The 19,072-nt window shown below is 43.1% G+C and overlaps 1 long non-coding RNA gene and 1 pseudogene across 1 annotated transcript in view; one reads left to right on the forward strand and one right to left on the reverse strand.

Annotated features, from left to right (window-relative positions):
• Nucleotides 1-38: 38 nt before the first annotated feature.
• LOC137229426 (uncharacterized) overlaps nucleotides 39-19,072 on the forward strand; it is a 22,887-nt gene continuing 3,853 nt past the window's right edge. Inside the window, exon 1 of the long non-coding RNA XR_010945677.1 lies at nucleotides 39-164. This is a non-coding gene — a long non-coding RNA (uncharacterized lncRNA). The remainder of the gene's footprint in view (nucleotides 165-19,072) is intronic.
• Nucleotides 6,165-18,463, reverse strand: LOC137229425 (activator of 90 kDa heat shock protein ATPase homolog 2-like; annotated as a pseudogene).

The raw sequence follows: 19,072 nt of genomic DNA on the forward strand, positions 1-19,072 counted from the left end.
AGAAGCGGCGGGCAGGGGCCGGAGGGGCGGGGTCGGGCTACGCCTCGGGAGCAATTGGCCGGTGGAGCGGTAGGCGGGGCCTTGGAAATGCGAGGCGGGCGGGGCTCCAGGCTGCTGATCTGGGCAGGAAGAACACGTGTCCTTAGCAGAACGTTGGTGAGAGGGTACGTGTGCGCAACTCTGGGGGACGGCGGGGTGGGGGTGGGGGGGCTCAAGAGCGAAGCGGCGGAGAGGCCCGAACTAGTCTGTTGGTGGGAAAGAGAGAGAACGGGACTCCGGAGTCGGCTTCATGTTCGTGGTCTTTTTGGTTTATGCCTGCGCGAATGAAAGTTGGCATTTCTTTCCTGGATTAAAACACAAATTGGCCTAGGGACGGGGGTCGCATGCAGTAAAAGTGAATCTAGAACTAGGATTTGGGGAAGCTTCTCTCTAGGGTTTCATCTATGAGCAGGCCATCAGGTGCGTGTCTAAACTTTGCTTCATGTTATCAGTTTCTCCTGATTTTACGCAAAATCTATAGGTTTACACAAGTCTAAATATAGGCTTGAGGTCTTCCCTCTTGACAATTTAGGAGGAAAAAAACTAGATTAAGATAGATAATGATTTTTGTACGTCAAGCCGTGATGTGTTTTAGGGTTTGAGATTTCTTTAACACCTGTGGATTCGTATGCCTGAAGAGTTACGGAAGACAAATAGGTCAAATTAACAAAACTCGAGGGTCCAGAAGTATTTTTCTGTGTATACAGATTGTCAGGAAGAAAGAAAGCTAACTACTCACAGGCTTTAGTAATTAGAAAGTTTTTTATTTGATTTATTAAATTTAATAAATTTCTATTGAACTACTGAATCTGATGGTACTCCCCTCAATTTTGTAGGGCAGGAAGACATTATTCAATTAACTGTAACGACAGGATGAGTATGCACTAAGTGATTTATCAGAATGCTCTGAATGTAGAATATCAAACAGTTGAATATCATTTTAAGAAACTTTTCAGGAGGCTTCCCTGGTGGCGCAGTGGTTGAGAGTTTGCCTGCCGATGTAGGGGACACAGGTTCGTGCCCCGGTCCGGGAAGATCCCACATGCTGTGGAGCGGCTGCGCCCGTGAGCCATGACCGCTGAGCCTGCGCGTCCGGAGCCTGTGCTCCACAATGGGAGTAGGCCATAACAGTGAGAGGCCCGCGTACCACAGAAAAAAAAAAAAGAAACTCTTCAAAAAGATAGTGTGCCCAGCCAAAATTTTTATCTTTCTTGGTAGTTTCCTCTGAATCCTTATTAAACTGAGGATTGAGAATACCATTTGCCCAGAAGTGGGACAAATACAATCAATTTCACTAAGACCCTTTGTTGATCCAAGGTATGAGAGGAAACCTCTCAAAATGCAGTATATATGTATGTATACAAACACATATATATGAAATCAGTAACATATTACTTGTGAAATTAAAGTAATATTTTCTTTTTAAAAAACATTTAGAGCAATGAACAATGAATGAACAGTTCATTCAACAGCAAAACATTAGTTTATCAAGTTGAAAAGCTCCTCACTTTTTCTTTATCCCCAAATATCACCAGGTTTGGTTATATGGGTACAAGTAGGCTGCAGACCACTGTGTTCAGGGTCAGAATGGAGAGAGAGATTTTTGTGATTATCTCCAAGATCTTTATAACTAGTTGTGAACATAGGAGGCTGCCTTTAAGACACAGAACTGGCCCCTGGCTTGTCCTCAGGCCTGCCATTTAACACTGTTAGGTTATGTTTATAGATCAAATTGAGCATGTGCTTCCCTCTTCTCCCAAATAGCACTCTCTAGAGAAGAGGCCTACGGGGAAATAATCTTCCCCATTATATAGTCTCCAGGTGGATCTGTGACAATATCATTACCAATCTTGGCACTTATGTCAGTTTTCACAAGCCAACAATATATGGTCAGAAAACTGTAAACTGAAACCAGGCAGCTGCACATCTGCATGCCCTGAATGCATGAGGCTTATGATCAATCTTTTGGGGGAATTAAACCCTGTGGGATGAAACCATTTCTTTTATGTGCTGGAGAACTCAGGAATGGTCCTGACTATCTTTCCCATGGTTCTGATATAGTCCCCTTTCAGTAGAAAGGGGAAAGAAAAGCTGAAGTTTTCGGAAATAAAGGGATTCGTTTTCAGAAATCTCTGCCTCTTCAGGCAAACGCTACTGTAGCCAGAGATACAATCTGCATGTACTTTTCTAGCTTACATTTTTAACTTAAAATCACATCATACTCATTTTCTCACGCTCTTACGTTGTCTTCTGAAGGAATTGAGCTCTCCCTTGAAGGGTCCACCTTGACTCATGAAGATGAGAGACTGAAATGAGGTCCCATGCACACACTCAGACCTCCTTTAGCTGCTCAGGCAGCTGCCTGAGAATGCCTACCATATTCGTTAACTCCATCCTGTTCGTAGCTGAGACATGGTACTCAGACTCTATCCTTACCTTTTAGGATGTAATGATATTCAGCTACTGCAACTTTTATTGAATCTTCCAATAGCTTGGAGTATTTACTGCCTTTGATGTGATTCAAAACAGCAAAATGTTCACACTACAAGTGTGGCCAAACATTGAGAGTAAGACTAAGCCAGCATTTTTGCAGGAGATTGTCTGTGATAAGACATTCTTTCCAAGTTTGCAAATATAGGTAACCTGCACAGCCATTTTGTTTGTTTGTTAAGCCAGTGGTCTTGGCCACCATTTCTCATTGTTCTATGGTGAACGAATTCTTAAGAAGATGTTTTAAGACTCAAACTGATGTTATTTTAGTAGTATTGTCACCAAATGCTAGGTTCCAGACATTTGGTAGCTGTTACTAAAGAGACCAATGCCCTTGTGGAAATTAAATAGTAAAACTTAAAGACAGAATACCTTTATATTAGAAACAAAAAAATATTTACTGTGTTTGCTGTGAAAGGTTAAGAGTAGAGGCTCTGGAGTCAGACCTCACAGCCTTGAGTTTAGACCCTACCAACTTTTTACTCATTCAGTATTTATTGTGTACCTACTATGTGACTAGTGATTTTCAGTGTGCAATCTTGCATATATTTTTGCTATTTTTTTAAAGATTTATTTATTATATATTTATTTAATTTATTTTTGGCTGCGTTGGGTCTTAGCTGTGGCACACAGGATCTTCACTGAGGCACACGGGATTTTTCATTGTGGTGCGTGGGCTCTTCATTGTAGTGGGCGGGCTTCTCTCCAGTTGGGGTTTGCAGGTTTTCTCTTCTCTTGTTGAGGCACACGAACTCAGTAGTTGTGGCTTGTGCGGGCTTAGTTGCCCCGTGGCGTGTGGGATCTTAGTTCCCCCAACCAGGGGTCAAACGTGTGTCCCCTGAATTGTAAGGTGGATTCTTTACCACTGGACCACCAAGGAAGTCCCTATTTTATGCTATTTTAAGTGAATCTTTAAATTTCACTTGAAATTAGAAATTTCAAATTCCTATTGTTCATTGAAAGTATGTAGAATACAATTGATTTTTGTATATTGACCTTGTCTCCTGCAACCTTACTAAACTCACAGCAGTTTTCGTAGCTTTGTTTAGATTCCATTGGATCTCCTACATAAATCATGTCATCTGCAAATAAAGACAGTCTACTTCCTTTTTGTTACGGATGCCTTTCATTTCTTTTACTTTCCTTATTTCACTGGCCAGAATCTCCAGTACAATGCTGAAGAGAAGTAGTGAGAGAAGATATCCTTGCTTTGTTCTAGATATCAGGGGAAGAATTCAGTCTTTCCCATTATTTGATGTTAGCTATAGGTTTGTAGCAGATGCACTTTTGAGGTTGAGGAGGTTCCCTTCTAATTCATAGTTTTCTGAGAGATTTTTTTTTTAAATCATGACTACATCATATTGTTTTTCTTTTTTAGTTTGTTTATATAGATTAATATATTGATTGGTTTTCAAAAGTTAAACCAACCTTGCATTCCTGAGACAACCTGCACTTGGTCATGATGTATTATCATTTTTATATATTGTTGGATTTGATTTACCAAAATTTTATTAAGAGTTTATATATCTATGTATAAAAATATTGGTCTTTAATTTTCTTGTTATATTTTTATCTGGCTTTGATAAATCAGTAATGCTGGCCTCACAGAATGAGTTGGGAAGTATTCTCTCTTTCTCAGTTTTCTGGAATAGTTTACCAATTCACTAGAGAATTGGTAAAGTTCTCTAGTGAAATTTTCTTTGTGGGAAAGATCTTAACTATAAATTCAATTTCTTTAATAAATACTAAGGCTATTCAGTTTATTTCTTCTCAAGGGAGCTTTGGTAATTAGTGGGTATTTGTCCATTTCACATAAGTTGTCAAATTTATTGTCATAAAGTTGTTAATAATATTCTTTTTTATGTTTTAAATAACTGTAGAATCTGTAGTGAGGTCACTTCTCTTCCTGCTGATATTGATAAATTTTTAAAAATAAATTTTATTTATTTATTTATTTAGGCTGCATTGGGTCTTCGTTGCTGCATGCAGGCTTTCTCTAGTTGCTGCGAGTGGGGGCTACTCTTTTTTTTTTTTTTTTTTTTCTTTTGGTACGTGGGCCTCTCACTGTTGTGGCCCCTCCCGTTGCAGAGCACAGGCTCCGGACGCGCAGGCCCAGCGGCCATGGCTCACGGGCCCAGTCGCTCCACGGCATGTGGGATCCTCCCGGACTGGGCACGAACCCACGTCCCCTGCATCGGCAGGCAGACCCTCAACCACTGCGCCACCAGGGAAGCCCCGGGGGCTACTCTTCCTTGCGGTGCATGGGCTTCTCATTGCGGTGGCTTCTCCTGTTGCAGAGCACAGGCTCTAGGCACGCAGGCTTCAGTAGTTGCAGCACACAGGCTCAGTAGATGTGGCTCGCAGGCTCTAGAGCACAGGCTCAGTGGTTGTGGCACACGGGCTCAGTTGCTCTGCAGCATGTGGATCTTCCCGGATCAGGGCTCGAACACGTGTCCCCTGCATTGGGAAGTGGATTCTTAACCACTGTGCCACCAGGGATGTCCCTTCTGATTACTTTAGGTTTCACTTACTCTTTTTTCCCCTAGTTTCTTAAAATGGAAGCTGAGGTAATTGATTTGTGACCTTTCTTATCTTCTAATGTAGGTATAAACTTCCCCCTAAGTGTGGCTTTATATCTTGAATTAGACAGGTGGAGACGGTGGATATAGGGAAATCCATGCAAAGAATTGGAACATGAAGGATGGAAAACATAATATAGCTTGAATCTATAGTGAGAGATATTCTATGTAAGCGAGGCCCATGCAAATAACCGAAACATGGAGAATTTGGAGAAAGGCAGGTTATTTAGTAAACCTGAGATATAGTGGGAGGAGGTGCAACAGGGATGAAGCTGGAGGCAGGGGTCCAGAAAATAAAAGCCTTTAGCCTGAGGGCAATAAGAAGTCAGTGAAAAATCTTAAGTGGGGGAGTGGCATGGAATTATTTGCATTTTATAAAGATCACTCTGGTGGGCCTGTGGCAGTGGAAGTTGACTGGAGTCAGGAACACTGGATAGGAGATGGTCTATCCATGAGGAGATGGTCTTGTGCTAATCCAGGTGAGAGGTGGTGGTGGTAGCGGGGATGAAGCAACGTAGGAATATTAAAGTAATAATAAGGAACTGGAATCAGTGTAAAAATTGGTGATTGACCAAGACATATGGGGAAGAGGAATGAAGGGTCAGCAGGGCAGCTAGTAGTGCCTTTCAATGAGATGGGGAACAGATAAGGAGGAACATGTTACTGTCAGGCAGGGACGAGAGGAGGAGTGAAGCCGGGAATGATTTCAGTTTGGGGTGTGTTGAGTTTATGATGCCTGTGAAGCATCCAAGAAGAGAGCTACAGTAGGCAGGTGTAAACGTGGGTTTTGAGCTTAGGAGAAATGCCAGTATGTGATGGGTAAGTGAGGTGTGAGTGGATGAAATCACCCATGGAGAGGATGTTGAGTGAGAAGAAAGTAGAGGATGAAAGTTTGGAAAGCAACATTTTAGGGATTGTCAGAGGATACAAGAGAAGTAAGAGTGATCACCTTGCTGCAATGAGAAGAATTTCATGGAAGAGAGAACAAGAAGACAAGGAACAACAACAATATATATTAGATTTATCAACAGAGAATAATATGCACTTTCCATGAGGTACTTAAAAAGGTTTTTTTTATTGTCAAAAAGAGTTTAGGGCTTCCCTGGTGGCGCAGTGGTTGAGAGTCCGCCTGCCGATGCAGGGGACACAGGTTCGTGCCCCGGTCCGGGAAGATCCCACATGCCGCGGAGCGGCTGGGCCCGTGAGCCATGGCTGCTGAGCCTGCGCGTCCGGAGCCTGTGCTCCGCAATGGGAGAGGCCACAACAGTGAGAGGCCCGCGTCACAAAAAACAAAACAAAAAAAAGAAAGGCCTCATCTTACAGGCTGGAATCACAGAATTCTACATGCTGCCACTATGACAAGAAGACTTAAGAAAAGCAATTCATGTAATCTCAATGCACACACTCAAATGTCGGTGCTCCAACTCTTTCTTACCCTAAAACAGCCACACATTGATGCTGTGCAAATCCAAGCCTCCCAGCACGGGGGTAACTGCCCTTTCTGTCTTCTCCCTTTCCCCTCTGTCCTGGAAGAGTGAGCAGCTCTTGTCCCATTTCAATCTGGGATATTGAGCCTGGTTTGGGAATAGTGTGTTTTCTCACCTCGAAAGGTCACAATGCGGTGGACTGGTTGCCTTCAGCTTTGTGTCTGAAAGCACGTCCAGGGGCGCCAAAGTTCCCATATTTCACTAAAGGCACAAGACACTGGGAGAGAGAAAATCAAAACAAAACCCAAAAAACCTGAGGACCCTTCAATGCCAGGAAGGGGAAATAAAACCATCCACACTCCAGCACTGTAAACTTTATTTGGAACTGGGGTACCCATCTTACCACACTTCTCACATGACTAAAAAGCCCAGTGAGGTGTCTGTTTTCTGATAGTAGTAGAAACAGTACTCCAGGAGAAACGACGTCAGGAATATTGCAGGGAAGAGTTCTCATCGGCATCTAACCCAAACGATAGGGCTGGGCTGCTCAGAACCAAAAGGCTGTTCCAACTGCTCTCTAAGGGCCTGGACAACATGGTCCAAGAAAACAGCGGAGCAGGTGACTGGTTGTAGTTTAGGAAGCAGATGCCCGAAGACAGTGGGGAACCTGGCACATGGTCCGGGAGGGGGGCGGCTGGAGGGCTAGAGCTGTCCCACGTGTTAGTGTTCTTTTTTCTATTCTGTTATAAATTCATGGATTTAATCCAGTATAAATTAAGAGTATTTGTTTTCTTTTTTTAAAGGAATGATAGAGGGAAGTGGTAAATGTTACCACTTGTTACCAAATGTTACCAAATGTTTTTCTGCTTACAAAAAGTAATGCCCTTATAAAATCTTCTCAGCTGCAGTAAACCTTTTATTTCTTCAAAATGCTGCTTCCGCCAACAGAATTTGAGTTTCTCTTCTTCACAGGCAGGAGCTCCTTCACGGTCCAATTGTAGTTCCGTCTGCCCTAGAGTAGGCACAAAAGTCAGTGCAACTAGTGCCTAGTGTTCTGGCCAGTTCCTGCATCTCCATTTCAGGATGACCTTTTTATTTGTTAACAATTCTATATATTTACCGGTGATGTTCCCATCAAACATTTGGAGTTTCCCTCCCTTTTCAGCTTCTAATACAGCAGGAGATTTAGAAAATTTTTGTACCAAATCTTTCACAGTAAAGATTCTGTACAGCTGCTCGATAGCTGTGTCAAACAGTCCCGTCATGTGCAGTGCCATAGTGGGAATCCTTACACCCAGTGCCACTGGAGAGGAGGCCTGAATCTGCAAGGTATTCTCACTCAGTTTCCTTTTAACAGTCAATTCCTGGGTTGCCATAGCTTTGGTTTGTAAAATCATTCCCATTGTGAATTCCGACTTAAGTGCCTTCAGGTAATCTCCAAGGGCTTCCCTGACCTTGGCGGTGTCTGCAGTTTTCATAAGATCTTTCAAGTATATCCCCATCTCCTTTCTTTTTACTCACGTTCACTTCAGTGTCATCTACTTCATTTTCTTAAGACAGGTTGGGTATTTCAATCAACCCCTTGTGCTTCGCACCAGCTTCTTTAATTACACCTTTCCAGCCCAATGTGATGTTCCACTCATAGAGGAAAATCAGCTTTCCTTTGCCGCGGCTGCAGGAAGCCTCACCTTCCACCTGCCTCAGCTCACTGATCTCGCAACCGGCAGCCTCATTCTCCACAGCGGTGCCCGCCAGGAGCTCACAGAGCTTCCCCTTGGACCAGCTGGTGGTATCCCGCTCTGTCAAGCCCTGGCTCACTGCCACGTCCCTGAACCTGCTTCTCCTCTTGTTCCCCTCCTGGCTTCCCTCTGTAGGACTGTGGGCAACATCTCCTATCATCCAAGGGCTGGATGTTCTCAACATGTGTTAGTCTTAATTACCTCCTTCCAATGACTGGAATCTGCCTTCTATCATAAACCACACATGAAGCCCTTTCATCGAAAACATGCATTGCTTTCCTCCTTGGTTCTCATTAGACTGTCTAACCTGCACTTTAATCAACTTCAAGTTTACCTCTTGGGCAGGTGCAACCTGCTTCTCATTGGTCAAGACTGAGTTGAGGTGCCGTTTCTCTGGGACAACTTCCCTGACCCCTTGAATGTGGGTTAAGTGCCCTTCCTGGGTGCTGTCCTCACGCGTCTGCTTTCCCTCTCGCCTGGCGTTTATTCCACTTTCCTATATCTGCCCATTAGTCGTCTTTCTCTCCATTTGACTGTGAGCTTCTCGAGGGCAGGGACAATACCCGGCCACATCGACGTTTGCTGAATGCCTGGGACTGCCCTTCCTCCTGGTGCTGCCCTTGGGTTGGGTGTGCTTTCCAAACCCCAGCCCATGGCCATCTGCAATTGGCTGTTGATGTTTATGATCTTAGTAAATTACTCCTAATTTTATAGCATTAGAATCACTTTTATTTAAATGACTTTCAGATCTGTACTAGATTCAGTTTGGGGGTTGATTTCAGTCCTATATCCGCTCACATATTAAATTTATCACCTCTGTTGATCTTTTTCACTTCTACACTGATTCATTTTGTCAACTAAACCATTTCCATTAATAGTGTCACCACCTTTTGCTTCCCTTCTCCTCTTTCTTTTCCTTCCTCTTTCTCCTCCCTTCCTTTCCTGAACAATTCAGTTCCAAAATCATTAAGTAGAGCTGAGTAAGGTAAGCATCTACAGCAGGTGGGGATGGGAGGGGGTGGGGTGGCCCAGAGCAGGATGTCAGAGCCCCACTGGGGCTCTGCTCGGGGGAAGGGGTGGCAGTGGCCCCATGAGGTGGCTTACTCACAGGAGGACTGATCAGATAAATAAATATATTACAGATAATGGGAGCAAAGCTCACTCTTGGAGATGAGAATTACCGATATGGGAAGGGACAAAACTAGAACGGACACTGGTGTGGTAGTGGTATTGGTGTGGAATCATTCATAAAAATAGATGTGGAAATAAGTGTAAATGTAAACATGTGTATGTGTTATATGTATGTATGTCCTAGCTCTGTCCACTGAGAGGGTCTGGGAGTAGCAATCCTCAAATAGCAATGGGCACAACTAGTGCCGGATCTTGGCTTCTAACCCACTCTCCGTTACAAGGAACCAGGGGTCCTGGGAGAAATGATCAACTGCAGCGCTGGAACAGGGTAAATAGAAGACATACCTGGAACAACCTGTGACAGAGATAGCAAGGAAGTTGCTCAAGAATGATGAGAACAAGTCAAAAGGACACAGAAGCCTGTGTAAGGGGGCTTCCACTGGCCAAATTTAGGACAATGAGAGCCTCAAAATAAATACGGATAGAATTATAACCCACTGGACAAAATAGGAATAAAAATAGGAAACTATTATGAGTCCATACAGATATAAAATATGTGGCTAAATGAATGGAAAATTTGCTGAGGAATGGGATATTTACATGACTTCAAAGTACCTTCCCACAAAATCATGAACTACTTGTTAATTACAGAGGGGGGAAAGCAACTTCATAGGGAAGTCTGGCAGACACTACCTTAAGTGATCACCATGAACATCCTCAGTAATGGAACGAATTGAAATCATGCGCCACCCGATAAGATGCAGTGAGATAAACACAGCATCACATCCTGGCTAACCCTCTGAAGGCAAATAAACTGAGCCTACTCATGAAGACACATCAGGTACAGCCGGATTGAGGGACATTCTACAAAATAACTGCCCTGTAACCTTGAAAAGTATCAAGGTCTTGACAGCCTAAGACTGTCTCTTTTCTTTTTAGAAACTTATTGAGGGCTGAAAACAAGCGGCAACATCTGAATTTTTTTCTCCCTACCAAGTCCCTAATGCTTCATATTAGTATGTACACGGTCTGAGTCCCAGGACAGAAGAGGTGACAGTTACTACCTAACAAAGACTGTCACCTTCTCAGCCCGGACAGTCATCACTCCTCCCATTCTTTTTCTGTGCAGCCAATTTCATGCCTTAGGATCTGTTACTCACAAACCCTCATTCTGTTAACAATTTCTGTGTCTCTTAGGACTCTGTTTTGTAAGAGGAAATGCAATTCCAAAACATTTTAAACAGTAAGAAAATGTTACTGGTTCACATACGTGAAGAGTCGGGTAGGATAAGTTCAGGGACCACTTAATGTGGGGTTCAAACAATGTTACCAGGACAAGGTTTCGCTTCCATGTGCTGGTTCAGCATTTCTTAGGGCTGCATCCTTCCTCATTCATATCCATCAGGAAGGAGGGTGTTTTTTTCCCCTGTGTAAGTCATTCTCATAGAATAAGGAAGTTATGACATAATTTTCAAATTGCAAAAGTACAGGTAGTTTTCTTCTCTCATAGGTGGCATTTTCTACTACCTTTCAACATCAGCACTGTCAGCATGAAAACTCTAAGGGCATGATTTTCTATCCAGTTACGCTTTCACCACTGTGTGGACGACTCACTGAATGCTGAATCTCCAACTGCAAAAGTGACTTAAATATAAGTATCTGTGACTTTAAAAGACGCTGGATGGGTACGTCAAGTTTGCTGTCTCGTTAAAGGCTGACCAAGTAGCAAACAGAAAGTATGGATGACCTGCTGAGACTTGCTTAGCCTTTGATTTCATGAATTACTCTCAAATTTTCAACAAAAACGTCTCATGCCTAGAGAGAGCAGCCTCATGCATACGCCTCATCCCATGCATGTAAAGCATGCACCACGAGCATTCGTTCTGACGCTTATCCGGATTCTCCTACTCCTGGGCTCAGAAACAGATGACCACGTCATCAAAGGGCACTGCCATCTGGACCCCCAAACGCGTTTCCTTCTGTCTCAGGATGGCTTCACACTTCTCATCAGTAATGTTTAAAAGCCTTCTCTACCTTTGTTCGTATCACGCGAGAAGTTACGACACGGATCTTGAAAAGCCAGACTTTTCAATATGTAAAATGGGCAAGGTTTGGATGATACAATTCCAAGAAGAGCTTGTGATGGTTTTGCTGGTCCTCTTTCCAAAACAACAGTTGCTGCAAACAAAGCAAATTTATACCCTGACAAAGGTGGAATACTGAATGTACAGGCCCTTGTTTTACAGGAACAGTGGGGGGATGGGGGGAAGTCATAAAGAAGTCAGTCATTGGAACTGCCACAGACACTCATTTCTAACTGGAGAAACTTGACCTGAAACAAAGAGTTTGATTCAATTAAAAGGACATTTGAGGGAATTCCCTGGCAGTCCGGTGGTTAGGACTCAGCTCTCTCACTGCCAGGGGCCCAGGTTCTATCCATGGGTGGGGAATTAAGATCCTACAAGCCACGTGACGCAGTCAAAAATAAAAATAAAATAAAAAGCCATTTGAGCACATAGCATAAGACACAGTCACGTAACTACCTACCATAGGACACAGTCATTTAAATGTGTTAAAATACTGTGTGATAAAGTATGCATAGAACTGTCTTCAGCATTTCCTGTGAGATATCTTTAAACCCATTCATGTGTTTTTAAGAAATACAGAAAGTTGCATTTACAGAGACTTCTACAATTGGTAGTTCGACTCCACTGAAATGAAATTTAAACTGAAAACTTTTTGCCCCAAGATCAGGTTACAAATGTCAGAAAGAAATGATAAATCATCAGTGATCTTTTTCAAGACCATTTGCACCAGAAAAACAAACCACTTTCTGTAGAAGATGACAAAGGGGAATAAGGAAAATGCCCTATAGCTTCCTGATAACTTGGAAAATGTAAAACAGAAGCTTGATTAAGCAGCCACAACCCAAGAGAAACAATACTGTATTAATATGTTTTGAAGAAGTTCCAATAAATATGTTGAAAGAAAGGAGGGAGAGCATAGAACTGGAACTCAAGAAACCTAGGCTGTATTCTCAGTCACTAGCTATATGACCTGGAGCAAGTCACTTCAACCTCTCTGTAACTCACTTTACTCATCTATAAAGTGAGGGAGTTGGATTATGATCCCTAAAGATTTTATTCTGAATACCATTTTGTGTGTGTGTGTTAGGGAAAAGGCAGTAAGAAATTAATTGTCATATTTCTTGGGAAACATTGTTTCAATTTAAGCCAAGTATCAGGAAACTGAGTTACTGTCACCCCTGAGAATCTCTGAAAGACTTGAAACTAAAATAAGAGTTGCAACCGTCATCATCATTTTCTAAAGAACTACATGTTGAAGTGACAGCCCCTATCATTGCAATTTAGTATTATACTCTATGTTCCCCTATGGGACTCCTTTCCTTTTCTCAGCCGTAATTCCCTGTTCTTTCTTCCACTCTGTACCTTACTAACAGTACTCCCAGCACACAAGCTGAGCTTCAGAGAAACAGCAACACTCAGAAAGCCCTGGGCTGACTGTAAAATCAGTGGCTATGTGTACATCTCTTTCATTCGTTAATTCATTGATTCAACAAGTGTTTGTAGAGCGCCCACTGTGGAAACACACTGCACGGGTAACAAAGATTAAAAAAAAAAAAAAAATCAATCCCTGCTTCGAGGAACTTAGTAACCACGGCTGAAAGCACGGATTTCCCTGCACGGCCCCCTCTGGACTCCAACGCGCGAGCTCGGGTTAGACTGCTGGGCTAGGGCTGCAGATTTCACAGTCAGTCCGAGGATCCCGGACCGCGCCTCCTCCAGGCCCGGCTCCCGCCCGAGCAGGCTTTTCTTCCTGCCACCGCGGACCGCCCCTTCTGCCGGGCCGAGAGGTCACCGCTGACACTTGCAGAGTCTGCGTAGCCCGAGACCCGGGGGCGCGGCCGCTGAACCCGGCCCCGGGATGGTCCCCGGCCGGATTCCAGGCCTCGGTTGGGCGCGGGGTACCCTTTTCAAACGCCGCGCTGGTGCCGCAGCGAACGACCAAACGATCTTACCGACCGCTCGGGGGTGGGGCCTGCGCTGGTCAGCCCCGCTCCGCGGGGGCCGTTGCCATGGGGACACGCAAGGCATCCTGGGAACGCTGCCTTTCTGGCGCGGGGACTGGGCTCCTACCGCGCCGCCTGCAGGCAAGAGGAGCCAAGAGTCTCCAGAGGCAGGTCATAGCGCTGCGCGTCCGGTCCATATCTCCCAGGCTCTGGGAGGACTGCAATTTAAACTCTGCTCCCCCCCACCCCTTGGTTTTTTTTAATGGCTACGTCACATCTTAGGTGTGGCACACGGGATCTTTGTTGGGGCATGTGGCCTCTCGTTGAGGCATGTGGGCTCTTCGTTATGGTGCGCGGTCTCCTCTCTAGTTGTGGCCTGTGGGTTTTCTCTTCTCTAGTTGTGGCACGCTGGCTCCAGGGCGTGTGGGCTCTGTAGTTGTGGCACGCGGGCTCTCTAGTTGAGGCACGCGAGCTCAGTAGTTATGGTGCGGAGGATTCGTTGCCCCGTGGCATGTGGGATTCCAGTTCCCCGACCAGGGATCGAACCCGAGTCCCCTGCATTGGAAGGCGGATTCCTTACCACTGGACCACTAGGGAAGTCCCGCCCCTTCCTCTTTTGGGGGTTACACAAGGTTGGACCTAAAATTGATGGGCATATAAATCAGGGAATTGGATCATGTGTAAGGTTGCCTTTTTCTGCCTGAATTTTTGGTACACCAAACTTCTCGACAGTGAAAAAACTTGATAGTCAATCTCATAAAGATGTGGAAATTGTTATTTGAGCCAAACTGAGGATTATTACAGGGGAGACAGTCTTGCAGAAAGTTCTGAAGGCTGTTCCACCTACCAGAAGGCAAAGCACAGTTATATAGATTTTTGAGACAAAGGGTTATATATCAAAGTACCGTATTGACAGTTTACATAGTCCAACGAGGCAAGTAGTGGGTTATTGTGACCTCTGACAGGATTGAGAAAGGAACATTAACTCCTAAGGGGTTAACTTGCTGGTGCCAGGAGGAAATTGGGTGAGGTTTTTTTGGCGAGTAGGCATTCCTGTGTCTTCTAAGGGGATATAGTTAATGTCTACGTAATGCAGATGCACAGTGCACACTAAAAGGGAGACGGTAGTGGTTCAAAGGGACAGAGTCCCTCTCCTCCTCGTTTCCTATCCTCCAGTTACTGTGGGAAAAATGTCCCTCCCTCATCAAAAGCCAATTCCTCCACTTCCTCTATTATCTTTCCTCTCGACATCAATTTCCTCCTCTTTCAGAATCCTCCTCCATTAGCATGCAAACATGCTCCATTATCAATAACTTTTCCCGCTACTGCCAAATTCTCTTTTCCCCTTCATGACCAAACTTCTTTCAAACTTGAGTTTTCTGTGTAGCCTGTCTCCAATTCCTTATTCACACTCCTGCACCAATCAACCAAGTTTTGCCTTTCTGCCCCAACGGCTCCCAATGAAACTGTTCTTGATTAGGTTAACATTTATCTCAATGTTGCCAATTCTACTGGCCACTTCCCTGTTCTCATTGTACTCCTTAGCAGCAGACCTGCTTCTTGGAATACTCTCCTTGCTTGGCTAGTGAGACACCATGTTCTCATGGGATCCCTCTCACCTCACTGTTCTCTCCTTTTTGGTCTCTTCTGCTTCTTCAAATCTGTTGACCCTCAAATTATTGGGGGTTTTGACCAGGAAAATGACATGACCTGACTTTTACTTTTAAAGGATCACTCTGGCTGCTCTCTGGAGAACAGACTGTGGGCAGGCAATGGTGGAAACAGGAAGATCAGTGAGGAGGCTATTGAAATAATCAGGCACCAGGTGATGGCAGCTTGAGCCAGGTTGTCTTAGAGGAGGTGGTAAGAAGACTTAAGAGTCTAGATTTATTTTGAAGATGGAATTCTCAGGACATGTTGATGGATTAGGTGAGATTTTTGAGAGAGAGAGAAGTCAAAGAAAGTATCAAGATTTTTTACCTAAGAAACTAGAAGGTGGAGTTTCCATTTGCTGAGATGGAAAGGACTACAGAAGGAACAGGATAAGGGAGGAAAATTATAAGTTTGGTTTTGGAAATGTTGAATTTGAGAAGTCTATTAGACATCCAAGTGGATGTGGTGAGAAGCTATCCTTTTATTCCCTTGATACACCACACAGGCATAATAGAAACTGTTGCCTCTCCATCAACAACTTATTTTAAGTGTTTGGTGAGTACATCCTTTTCTGTACTTTTTACCAGGTGACTCTCATCAGGATATAATCACACTGGTTTCCGGGGGGGGGGGGGTGTTATTCTCATAGAGTGGGGTCACAGATAAAAAGCCCTCTAGTTTCCATGAGAGTGATTGGTTTGTTCCTAACTTATTTTAAAACTTCTGGTGATAAACTCCCCTTTGTCAATTATAACTAAAAGTTTCTGGATTTTTAGTTAATAACTCCAAGCTTCACATTTTAGGGTGATGGAAACCTCCCCCCAGAAGCTATCTTGGTCAAGAGTGAAGTAGTGAATTACGTTCAGTCAGAAAGAAGATTCTATTTTATTCCTAAATAATCTCTTTGTCCCTAAAATCATAAAGGGTTTCCATTCATTCCGATGGCTTTTCTTCCCTATTTAAAAAAAGAACCCTTTCATTAATCTTTTGGTCTTTTCCAAGATGCTGCTAATAATCTCCCTTTGCCTATGTGATTTTTTACACTGAATACTTGTGGCTTTCTCTGTTCTCTTTCTCTGTAATCTTCCTTCCCTGGTTTAGGTAACTGTGCTGGTTTTGTTTGTTTAAGCAGTTAGTATTTCTTATCCACAGAACATGCATTTCCTGGATTTCCAATTAAGTGTGATGGAAGGATCCCTGCTCAGAAGACCCACACGGTCTCAGCCCTGCCACTAACTAGGTATGAGATTGTGGATGAGACACTTACTGTGGCTTTGGTTTCCTTCTCTGTAATATTAGAGACTGGAATTTTAAAACTCTAAAATTCTAAAAAGAATTAAAAGGAGTGTCCAGCCCTCCTTTAGGACTGAGTTTTGTATTTTATTTTTATATTACTACTTTTTAAAATTTCAGAGTTTCCTTGTAATCACATACATTTTTATATAGATGCATAATCACACATGAGGGGCTTTTTGGTGTACTTTCCCCCCTTTATTTGCTTCTTTCTCCCACTCTCTTCCCCTCCTACCTTTATGTCATATATGTATATATGATTAAGATAATATGTATAGATATGCATTTCTTTCCTATAGAAAAATGGGCAGAGGCTAGTATTTGCACAATTCATTTTCTCCCATTTACTCTTATTTTCTATCTGTTGAAACTTGGTTCTGTTTTCTCTGAGATTTCTTTAATACTACTGTGAGATTTTGTTTTGTTTTATTTTGGGTTTTTTTTTTGGGCTGTGCTGCACAGCTTGCGGGATCTTAATTCCCTGACCAGGGCTTGAACCCTGGGGCCCTGGCAGTGAAAGTGCCGAGTCCTAGCCACAGGACTGTGAGGGAATTCCTGAGACGTTTTTATTTTAAAAGTCACTTTTTTTAAACTTCCTAGAATTTGCTTTTCAGATGCTTCCTTTTTCATAACATTATGTCTTGTTTTATAATAAGTGTTCTCCAATTTTTCTGAATATTTTTATTAGAGATTTAAAAATATAGCTTTTATTTCCTGAATTAGCTATGGTTTGTCTGACGTACTTTTTTTCTTGCTTGTCTTGGTCTTTCTCTTTCATGTAAAAGTTTTTTCCAAATGTTTGATAATCTTGCCTGTCCATATTTGAGAATGCAACAGTAGACAAGTCAATTAGGATCTTTGTGTCCATGGGTGGGTCTTGTATGACAGTTTACTCCAAGGTGACTGATTGCTTAGGAGTCATGCTAGAATGAGGAGGGCTTTTATCTCAGACAACATCCATATTGTTCTAGTTATCCCCAGATGCTTTGTTCCTTTCCTTTTTTCCCTTACAAGGTAAATACCTAGCTGCCAGACACACTTCCTGCTTCTGGTGTTGGTAGTGGTAGGGATGGAGTGGGGCTGGACTATTCACTGTAATAGACTTTCAGTTAATGCCCTGGTTTCCAGATTCCATCCTGCCTGGCTCCCCAGGCTGAGCTTCTTCTGAGCAAATCAATAGTCCCCTCAGCTCAGTCCTGTGATCCTCTTCATTAGATACCATTCTTTAATAACTTTCTGAAATCTATTGAAATTTCTCATCTGGTGATGGTCTCCTCGGAATTGTTCTTTATTGTGGATTTACAGCCTTTGAAGAAAAATCCCTTTACTATAATTTCAATGGGATACTGAGAGGCAGAAGACAAACATAAGCGTGTGCTTAATTCCTATCTTGAATCAAGAGTAACTGGACTCTTGTGAATAGGGTCATTTTTCTTACTTGTAGTAGTTACCTAGCTGATTCTCTTGGATGTTCCAGGTACACAGTAATATGATGTATTCTATAATGTTAAATAATGGCTCAGCAGAGACCTTGTCTTTTTGACTTAAATGGATTTTTTTTTTAAACCATTCTGTCCCTTTAATATGATCTTCACTGTTGCGCCAATCAGAGTTCTTATTCCTTTGTAGGTGACAGGATACTTTTTTTTTTTTCTTTCTTCTTATTTTTGGAAGTTCAGGGATTTCACCAGGATATCTCAGCAGTGATATTTTTTTTTTAGGAATTTTGGGCAGGAAAGGAAGAGAAGTTTTAGGAACCTGTGCTTATAATACCTTCCTTCCCAGAAATCCCTCTACTTGTTAAACACCACTCTGGTATCTTTTTCATTTGTAGCGTGGGCAGCCTAGGGTACTGGGGTTTAGTTGGGTTGTGCCCTTTTTCTCAACTTCCTCCAAAACCCTTCCAGTTTCTAACAAAATTCAAACACTTTGGATCTTTTACTATCTCTGAGATCCTCCAATTATAACAGGAAATATGTGAGAACACCGAACTGGAGGCCCTAGCCTTCAGTCTCCCTCAAAGCCTCTACATGATTCATTGCCACATCCTCCTCCTCCCCTCCCCCAGCACAGGCCCCCTTCTTCTCCCCCTCCCCCACTACGGACCCTGCTCCTCCTCGCCCTCCTGCTCCCTCACCATAGGCCCTCGTCTGCAGCAGGGGCCACGGCTCCTTCTTTCCTCACGCACTGTAAGGTCAACTGCCTCGTGAACACAGCAGACATAGCCATGTGTGTCTAATGATTATAAACCTGCCTAAATCATATCACCTCTTAATATCATCAGTCACCTCTGTTAGCGTCCTATCACATGAGAGAAAGGGTGCTCTAAAACCAATTAAAGATTTATTCTGACTTAAAGTTGTTTTGTCACCTAAAACTGAGGGCGTTCATCCCGATATTCTGTCTTAGACTAAGGGCTACTTGGCTGGAGCCAGGGCTATTCTTCAGTAATATTTTCCAGAATGAGTCCTGTAGAACTCTACTGATGTCCACAAGATCATAGTGGGGTTTTTTGGGGGAAAAAAAAGACAGAAAGGAATCCCAAGGTCAAATATATTCAGAATATACTATACATTATGTCTTCCTCTTGAGAGTCATAGACTCTGTGTGTGTGTAGGGGGAAACTGTTTAACTTATTTACTTGGAGCTAGTGTTCCAGAGAAAATCATCTTGAACTATTGCTTTATAGTA

The sequence above is a fragment of the Pseudorca crassidens genome, chromosome 8, assembly GCF_039906515.1.
Source record: "Pseudorca crassidens isolate mPseCra1 chromosome 8, mPseCra1.hap1, whole genome shotgun sequence".
Taxonomy (NCBI): domain Eukaryota; kingdom Metazoa; phylum Chordata; class Mammalia; order Artiodactyla; family Delphinidae; genus Pseudorca; species Pseudorca crassidens.